The 10,041-nt window shown below is 42.2% G+C and overlaps 1 long non-coding RNA gene across 7 annotated transcripts in view; it reads left to right on the top strand.

Moving 5' to 3' along the window:
- Positions 1-10,041, top strand: part of LOC102550245 (uncharacterized) — a 33,866-nt gene that overhangs the window by 1,299 nt on the left and 22,526 nt on the right. The gene's annotated exons all lie outside the window — the stretch shown is intronic.

The following is a 10,041-nucleotide window of genomic DNA, read 5'->3' as shown; positions in this document are numbered from 1 at the left end:
TCCCTGCTCCCTGTCCGGAGGGGGTGGGGGATGCTGGTTTATCCCCTCCCTGTTGTGTCTTGGCGAGGCCAGCCCCTCTCCTTGACTGTTGCAAAGTTCCCGGTGAATCCAAAAGCCCTGAACCTGAGCAGTGAGGTTGGAGCTGCAGACAGATGACGTGGGAGATTGCCAAGTCAGCGGCTGACTAACTGGGCAGATCGGGACAGTGGGTCTTTGAACTCCCCTACTTCACTTTTAACCCTGTGTCATCTTGGCTGCGTCTGGGCAGGGTCAAATTTCTCCTTTCTAATTTCTTTATTTTCAAGTTTTAAGTGTGGTAGGAAGCCACTGTGTATGGCTGAGTTTACAGGAATACAACTTTCAGCTAAGTAGGAAATAACACAAATCCTTTAATGATAGTTACAGTGGCATCTGTGCTGCATGTTAAAAGTGAGCAGGACACAAATAGGACACTAATAGCTTTTTCACACGTCTGGCCTATCTGCTGTTCTGCCATCTCTCTTTTACACTAATTTTCCAGCAAAAATCCACAGAATTTGTATTAATTTTGCTGTGATCATCCATATTTTCTTGTTAGTTGGGTCATAGCAATTCCCAATACTATAAAGATAGTATAGCTACTCCACAGCACGTGGCTTTTCTCCAATGTCCCCTCTTCAACCCTGGATTTAAGTTTCCTGATTTTATGGGAGCTTTACTTGCCCTACCTTCAGACAAAGAATTCCTTGGACTCCTACCCTCCCCTACTTATTGTGCTTCTCCAAGCAATGGTTCTGCTTGTTGATGCACTGGATTGCAGGATTCAAGTTGGGTAGTCAGACTAGTCACAGGTCGGGAAGATCAAGGCAGGAGAAGAGCAAGACCAGGCAGATGATAGCAGAGGGAGAAGTTAAGATAAGGCACAGAGGGGTCTGTGGTCATGACTGCAGATACCTAGCCCTACTTTTCCCACACTGTCTGGTCACATAGCCTAAAGGGAACGAACTGGTTCATTTGAGTCTACCTTTACTTCCGGATGTTTTCTCTGTTAGTTTAATTAATTAGTTAAAGCATTTTGAGGCAGGTTCTCACTCTGTATCCCCAAATGGCCTTGGACTCAGAAGAATCCTACCTCGGCTTCCTGAGTGGTGGGAATGTAAGTGTACCATTGTTCAAGACTCTCCTCTGGTTACTTTAAAGATCTTTTGTCTTTTGTACCATGGGAAATGGGACCATAGGAAACTTATATTTTGTACTTGAACTTCTTAACTAGATTTGGGAGCAGAGTCGGGAAGGAGAGTGAGAGATGTTGATCCCATGCAAAAGTTTCTGAAATAAAAATCCATATAGAAGCAGAATCAAGGCTGAGTGCCAAGAATCTTAACTTGTAATATATGCTGTCTGTCATTCTTACGTGTGTTAAAGTTCAAGAGGTTCTGAAAGGAAAAGAATACCTCCTAACTACAAGTGTAAGGACAAAAGAAGTGAATGTAGACATCTGGGGAGGTTAGAAATCCATTCCTTGGAGAAACCAAAGCTGTATTTTTTCTGGTCTGCAGAACTGTAATGCAATCATAATATAAAGCACAAAGGAGGACTGGCCCTCAGCATGCAGTCTCTGAGACACATCACTCACAGCACACACCTTCTCCCAGCACATAAGTGAGTCTTCTTACTGCCTCAACCTTCTGACAACTCTCAGACCAGGTAGAATCGAGCCATCATTTCTCCTTGAGTCTTCCAAGTCTGCCCCTCAACATCCCTGCTTCCACACCCCGTCTCCTAAACTGATTCCAGAAGACACTAGCTATTATAGCTATATCACTTGAAGTAGAGAGTGTAAAAGGAATGCATCAGGAGCAGCTCAGTGGGACTCTTTGTGAGGTCTTAAAGGTCACGGCCACACTTATCACTGAGTGTCCTGTTCTTTCACCGTCCTCTGCAAAACACACTTCATCCCAGATAAAAATAGACTGTGAAATATAATACCGTTGATGTGAAAAACAGTAAATATCTTAGTTCTCTTTAACAAAATGTCTGAGGCTTGATACTTTATAAAGAATAAAGAATGCTAGAAGCAGGATGATGAGGAAATAAAAGTCATTTCCAGCTATATTATTAGCAAGTTTGAGTCCAGACTGAGGTATACAAGATGTTGTTTCAAAGGACTTCCCCCTCCCATAAACAAAAAGAAAACTTAAAAACAAGAACAAATTTATTTTGCTTCTTTGTTCTAGACCATTAGTAGTTTAAGTCCCTGCATCAACTATGTCTGTTGAGAACCCTTTTGGTTGTATCATAGCATGTCAGAGGGAATCATATGGTAAGACAAATGAGTCAAAAGCTCTCTCAATTTGGATCCAGACCCCTCCCCTGGATAGCCCACTAATCTTTAAATAGGTCCATTTGCTCAGCACGACAGAGTCCCCAAATACCATTCAGATTTAAATTTGCAGATTAGGATATGAAATTTAGAAAAAATATCTGAACCATAGAAATGAAAGATTTCAATGAATCCAAAGTTTAAAATACATTTGTCATTTTGTCTTAATCCAAACCCTAACATCTTTATATAAAATTATTAATGAGTCAAATTTTAGCTTACATTTTAAGTTACTCTTCATGAACATCAATGAAGCATTTTTTATTTCTATTTTTCTTTGTTTCATACTTTGGAACTAAAGCTCCCCCCCATTACCCATGTTGCAAATATTCTTTTAAATTTGTTGAAAGCACTTGGGGACTGTCCCAGTATGCAAAGATCCTTAATGGTGGCAATGCCAGGTACTGGAGGGGAGCTGTGAGAATCCACACTCTAAAAGTGAGTCCCTCCTTTGTTCTTCCTGCTCTCCAGGGCCTCCTTTAGACATAATCAGACCAGCACGTACTGACAGTAAATTTTGGAACATTTGGCCTGCTCATTCTCAGACTCAGTGTCTTGTGAGGAATTATCTTGATATGGTGGCTGTCTTCAATAACAGGCAACCCATTCTAAAGGATGCAGACCAGGAGTGCCCAGACCACATTATTATGAGGCAGTCACAAAGGTTATTTAGGGCATAAAATGCCAGAATCAAGAGACAAGCGTTGGGGAAGTCTAATCCTCTTGGGATGGGGTGCAAATACATGTACCATCTGGATCTTGTGTTTTCAACAGGAGGTTGTAACTTATATTAGGATAAGAAGAGGGGCTGTGGGATAAAGCAGTCATGTACGGTTGTTTTACTGGGAGAGGCCTGGGCTGAGGCCAACTTACATAGCTTATTGGTGTTCTGGGCAGCCATCTCTTTTGTCAGCATTTTTGGACAGAACATACAAGGACTCAGAACAATGTCACTAATAAATAAGCGGTTTAGGAGTAACATAACTCTTGGCCCAGAGATGACATGGTTGTTTCTGCTGGTTGTGGTTTGCTTTCCTGTTTCTTTCGACCTGTAAGCCATATTCTACTTTGTTTCATCATTTTACAATATATTTTATATATTTTTAATTTTACATGTCACTCCAGTTACTGACTTCCTATTTTTAGCACTTGTTCTGAATTCTGTCAGTGTCTCACAGATTACTGTAATCTGTAGTTAATGTGTCTGATGAATTCTGTTTGGTTTTCTTGTCCTCTGTGGCAGAATTGGATGTTTTGTGTTGGTGGAACAAGTGTACCACCAAGAAGAAGATAGAAGGGTGAGGATTGAACTGAAAGATGCAGCAGAAATAACTGACAAAATCTGTGCCCAAATACTTTTCATACAGAGTACCTTGTCCCAAGCTTTTTTCTTTCTTTCTGTGTAATCTCCACTCAGCTGATCTGACCTAAGTTTTTAGTTATCTGCCATATTCGTGTGCTGGTTCATCTACCCTGTACAACACACGTCTCACGCTGACTGCATTATCCTCCTATTTAATTTCATTTTCAGTAAGTACTATTTTTTTTCAGACAAGTGACCTCCCTTTATTTTCTTCAGAATTGCCCTATCTTTGGATCATAATTCTTCAGTGCATAATTAAAATTTGATAATAGATTATCTGATCTTCTCCCAAATTATCCTCTTAGATTTTCTTTTTATTCTCTGCTTCCCCTGCTTTCCCCCTTTCTTTGTTATTTTTTGTTTGTTTTTGAGGCAACTTTCATTTTGTTGCATAAGCAGCCTTCAAATTTGAGGTGTGACAGCCTCTGCCCCCTCAGCGCCAGGATCACAAGCTCCACCACCATACTTTGCTCCACTCCTTTGAATTATGACTAAAATTATTACACAGATTAATTCAGATAGAACTGAATATATCTGTACTTCCATGAACTAGATATGCTTATCCATTGTTTAAGTCTTTGCTAAAGTTAGTGGCTTTCCCTGAAGTGGTTCTAATTTATGTTTCATCAGGGTTATTCCTCGAATGCACCATGTTTCGGAGCAAGGCATTCACTCAACTCTTTTCTCTGGTCTCTTAATGTTCGTAGAGATCTTCCTGCTAACTTAGCACTGCTTGCAAGTGTTACAAGGGTATTGCAAACATGATATCTTATAGTTAATATTTTTGTTGCTAATATATGAAAATACAATTTATTGTTTAAACAATAATTAGTATTTTAATAACAGAATTTCTTGTCTTTGAATCATTTCTATCTTAGTTTTTAGATGTCTAACAGAAAAGCTTTCAGATTCTTATATATTTTATATAAATATATCTTATATATGCATCTTATAAATATATTGCATATAGCTATCTTATATATAAGTAACTTTAAGTGAGCTGCAGAGTGAAAACACCATTTCTTGCACTTGTATGAGTGAGGCTGTTCATTGGAAGAGATATCAGGGCTAATGTTTAATTGATGTTCAGAAAAAGGGTCAGGAAAGCAATGCCCGTGTTTCCTCTCTTATCCAACCATGGACCCAAGACCACCTATAAGTTTGGCCTATAAAACAACCAACTTGTAAGTAAAGAGAAGAGATGGCCTCTGAGCTGGAATCATACATACGATCTACAGTGTTTCTCTTTGCTATAGCTATTAGGAGTTTGTGAGAGCACAATAAAAGTATATCGTTGTAAGGTATTTTATTGAAAAAGAGACAAAAAGTCACTGTAGATGGTGATAATGTGTTATATATGATGCATATGATTACTTCGTGTCTTAGTTACTTTTCCCTTGCTGTGACAAAACACCACGACCAAGGTAACTTATAAAAAAAAAGCTTATAATTAGGCTTATAGTTTCAGATGGTTGCAGTCCACGAAGGCTAAGCAAAGGCATGGCCCAGGAAGAGTGGAGAGTTTTCATGTGGATCCACAAGCAGGAGACAGAGCACACTAGGGAAGGAGTGAGCCTTTGAAACCTAAAGCCCATTCCCAGGACACTTCCTTTAATAGGCCACACCTCAACTAGGGATCAAGCATTCAAACATAAGTGTCTATCTCATTGAAACCATCACATTCTAGGTGCTGGAGTTATGAGAAATATTCACTTTCTTATTCCTACATCTTACATGCAATGCATTTATTTTTCACAATAATCACGCACTATTTTGCAAGTAATCATTAATAAGCATATTTTCCTTTTACAAAGGAACAGAGTGTTGTAGCTACACTACTATACTAGTTTTCCTTGGCTGTGTCAGGTCTGGGTCATTGTGGAAACAGTCTAATGAGGGGTGAGCATAGCTTGTCCAGATGTTAATGAAGGAAACTTGAGTGGTGCTCCTCTGTACTGGGAAGTAGCTTTTTGAGACCTTCTGCTTTGTATGAATGTAGCATGTTGGAGTGCTAGTAATGCCTCTCCTCCTTTTTCTAAATCTCTTCTAAACTGGAAAAATCTTTGTGGTGGTGCAGGTCTAGCTTAGCACAAGTGCCACAAGTCAGTGTGTGTGTCTCCATTAAAGCCAGGGGCTCTGAGGAGATTCCTAGGGTCAGGGGACAGTCAAGCCAGGAAAACTCCAAGATGAAAAATCCATTCAAGAATATAGAAACCTCCTCCTCCTCCTTCTTCTTTCCACAAAGTAGATTAGGACAACAATTCGCTTTACTGGAGAGAACCGGAATCCTCTCAAGATGACTCTTCTTACACCCTGTACTACATCTGGTTCCCACCCCAACAGGCTGAAAAGGGCAGAAACCAATCAGCTTATGTCTGCAAACTCAGGGGAGGAGCTTTCATGTAAAGTACAATACGAATGCCCAAGCATTAGACTGGCTGTTTTAAACTTGGCTACAAAGCAAACATCTGTCCAGCTGTTCTGACTTCACACAGAGGACCTCTCTATCAAATTATAACACAGTGCTCAGTCCATACCCAGTTTTGGAAGAAAGGGGTGAAATGAAGTTTTCCTTCCTTCCTCGCTAAGTTGGGCCTGCAGCCTGCAAAGAGGTCACCTTAGAGGCTGAGTGTGGGGATGGCTCAGAGATCGCCAAATTCCTATAAAGTTCTGGACACTCCCAATTAGCATTTGCAACCAAAATGTCCCCACCCTTGGGTTCAAGTTTTGCAGACTTCTCAGCTAGGGCCACCAGGGGATTCATGCTGGAAGAGTAAGAGCTGAGTGCCAGGACCCCTCCCTTAACAGTGCAGCTGCTGTACTCTAAGCAGAGAAGGCATTCTTTCTTCTATGGGTATCATAAGAGTTCCCCTCATCCCAAGACTTATCAGTTTCCCGTGTCTAGATTGGGGTTGGGAGTGGTGGGGCAATTCAGAGACATATTTTTGTCTCCACAAAAGAGGGGTCTTTCTGAGAACCCAGAGCAAGGCTCAATTCACCCATTCAAACCTCAGGGTGGATTAAGTGATGGAGGAAGCTGTTGTGTAACAGATGGTGCTCAGGTTATATACTGTGCAAACCAGGAGATTCAAAGAAACTGGAATCTATGTCTGTTCACATGGAGGGGAGGTGAAGAAGAGGAGGAGGAACAGTTGGTGACTGAGGGGTTCCCAGTTTTTGTCTTGAAAAACTGACCAGAATATTCACAAGCCCATTCTATATTCTTTCCTTTCCCCCATTTTCTCTTTTCTTTCCCTATTTTTTTTTTCTTTCCTGTTTTTAGGCAAGGTCTGAGTCAAGAGAAGAAAACTTTTTGTTTTCCAAATTGAGCAGGAAGTTGCCAGGAGAAATGACAAGGAAAAGAGAATAAAAGCCTGCACAGATCCATTCCCTCCCTCTCTGGGTGCATTCCCAGCATACAGTGTCAAAGCAGCAGGGCTTGCAGAGTGTGAAATGGGGATGCCAAATTGCATAAGTCTTTAAAAAGATCCATATGTCTGGACTGAGCCAAGCCTGGAGCCCAGGATGGGGCCGATAACATCATCTGCTGGACAGGATTGTGCTCTCTTTCTCAGGGAGGATTAGATGTCAGCTTGACTGGTTGCAGTTAGACTCACCATGACCCAGGTTGGGAACTCGGGGTACATTTGGAGTAGGGAGTAAAAGAAAAAGATCAACGAGCAGAACAAATAGAGAGATAAAGTTTGGAAGCTAGTGTTGGAACCGTTGGTGGGGAAGCAGTTTAGAAACTCCAGGGCACTTTAGAGGGAGTGGTTGTACAGAACGCCAGGCTCTATGCCCACTTTATGGGAAGTCTTGATTGCTGATCCCCCACAGTAAGCCCGCCAGAGCCAAAGAGGAGCTTACCCTTCTCCCTTCTGTCTTTAGGCTCCAACTGCAGCTTCCCCAGTGGTGGAGAGTGGCAGATGGTATGCAGCTGTGGGACACATCTGGCCTTGTAGGAATTAAAGGAAGACACAGCAGCCAGTTGTAAATTTATCAGCTACCCTGGAGGCCTATCTCCAAAATAATGAAGTGGTGCCTCAACACTCCACCCTTATCTTGTACCATAAAGAATCCATGTTTTTTCCTTAGTCCCCTTGTCTCCTCTCCACCCCAGCTTCAACTGGATCAGGAGATGGTTCCGTGATAATTGCCAGGCAGCTGCTTCCCAGATGTGTTTTCTCCAGTGATGGAGTGTGCAAGCTAGAGAGAGCTAGCAGGACTGATAGAGCAGCAGGACTCATAGAGCAACAGGGTCAAACCAGGGAGCACTTTCTAAGGAGAAATGTATGGGTGTGGGGATTGACCGCCAGAAGAGCTGGATAGCAAAGCCATTGATTAGGAGTAGGAAGATCCTAAAAGTTCTGATTTCCTTTCTAAAACTGTCCAAACGTATGCATTATACATAAGTGTGTCCTAAAACACGAAAGAAGCATTGACTTCCAGAGTTGGGAAATGGTTATATTGAGCCACCCTTTCTATGTCCCTGTTGATGGCCTGTTGATGGCTTGTTGATGGCTTGTTGATGGCTTGTTGATGGCTTGTTGATGGCTTGTTGGTGGCTTCTCCAGGACTGTTCCCTATTCCTGATACACTCACCAAGCAGAGTAGTGTGTTTAAAATCAAGATTATACGTTGCATTTTCTTGCTGAAAACTCTTCCCTGACTTCCCTTTCCTTTAATATGAAGCCCATACCCTTCGTCATAGCCCACAAGACCTGAAGAGGCTAGACTTCCACTTGCCTCTCTCCCTTGGTTATTCCTGTCTTTACTATGTCAGTGTCTTACAGTTTCTAGAACTTTTTAAGTTCTCTTCCAGCCTCAAGTCTCTATCCAGGCTTTCCCATTACCAGACTGCTCTTTTCTTTCTTTTTTTCTTTTTTTTTTCCGGAGCTGGGGACTGAACCCAGGGCCTTGCGCATGCTAGGCAAGTGCTCTACCGCTGGCTGAGCTAAATCCCCAACCCCAGACTGCTCTTTTCTGCTCATTAGCAGCACACTGGCACCTTGTCATCTGCTGACCTCCTCTGACTTCCAATGGTAGTAAGCCCTCACTAATCCTTTCTACAGGACCATTCACGACCCTTGTCACTTTTACAGTTACACAATGACATTTTTATTGCCTGTATTCTCCGTTTGACTGTAAGAATGTGGAGAAAGACATCAGGTATACTTGGTGCCTTGTTACAGTGTAGACCAAAAGTAAAAACTCTGAAACCCGCCCTGAGAAAATGAATGAATTGTTTTCATATCTTCTCAGTGATCTCCACTCTACAGCTTTAATATCAAAGACAGTGATAGTGATATATCATTGAATCCATTTCATAAAAACAAAGTCTTTGTAAACTTCAAAACGCTCATTCTAAAAAAGCATAAAATATCATACCGATTTTCTTTTATAGAAACATGGTTATATGTGGCTCTTGTTCTGAATGGAATTTTACAACATCAGCCTAATGTCTACCTGGTTGAGTTCTGAGTGCAACTCTGGGCATCCACATTGCCCGGATACCTGGACAAGTCAGGACCCCTTCTTGGTACTCAGAGTTGGTATTCACATGATACAGGGTTTTCTAAAGAAACCCAGATGTTTTCTGGCTCCTCCTTGCTCTTAGTGTACCTACTCCTGATGCATAAGATGAAGGCAGAGTTCTGCTGTCTAATGAGGGAACTAGGGACTAGGGGGGTGGTGCAATCCTCAGCCACAAACTGCTTGGAGGAGTGGGGTAGCCATTTCCTTGTGTGAGGGGCAGCCAACTGAGAGGGGAAGCAGCCAGAGTGGGTGGCCGATTCCGGTCTCTGACCCTTGGGGCAATGCCTGCAGCTCCTGCCAGGCTCCCACACCTTATCTAAGAATAGCTGCACTCTTTCCTGCTGGTCTGCAACCCTCTGGAGCACAGAGGAAAGCATGCTAACTGTCTAGCCTCAGGCTGGGTTGTCCCTTCCGGTCATTCTCTCCCCCGCTGGGGATCAAAGGGCTGCCAGGGAGTTTAGTTCTACTTTCTGATGCTGCCACCCAATAACAGTGAGTGCTGTAGTGTGTAGGCTAGAATTCAAATCATCTTCTGAGGGATGAGAGCTACAGGCCTTGAACCTGAGAACCAATGCTGGAAGAATGTGTATTAGGTCAGAAAGCAGATTCTTCAAGGGAAGGTTATATCCTGAGTGGAGCCAAGACAAAGCCTGGAAACCTATCTTCTAGCTAAAACAGCAGCTAAAAGCAACCCTTGTGGAGACAACTACATGATCAATGGATTCTGGTCCTTAGGTGAGGTTTTGTCCTATTCTGGCTCCTGAGGTGACTCAAGAATCAT

Source organism: Rattus norvegicus, chromosome 13, assembly GCF_021556685.1.
Source record: "Rattus norvegicus strain SHRSP/BbbUtx chromosome 13, alternate assembly SHRSP_T2T, whole genome shotgun sequence".
Classification (NCBI taxonomy): Eukaryota; Metazoa; Chordata; class Mammalia; order Rodentia; family Muridae; genus Rattus; species Rattus norvegicus.
This window is presented reverse-complemented; position numbering and strand designations above follow the sequence as displayed.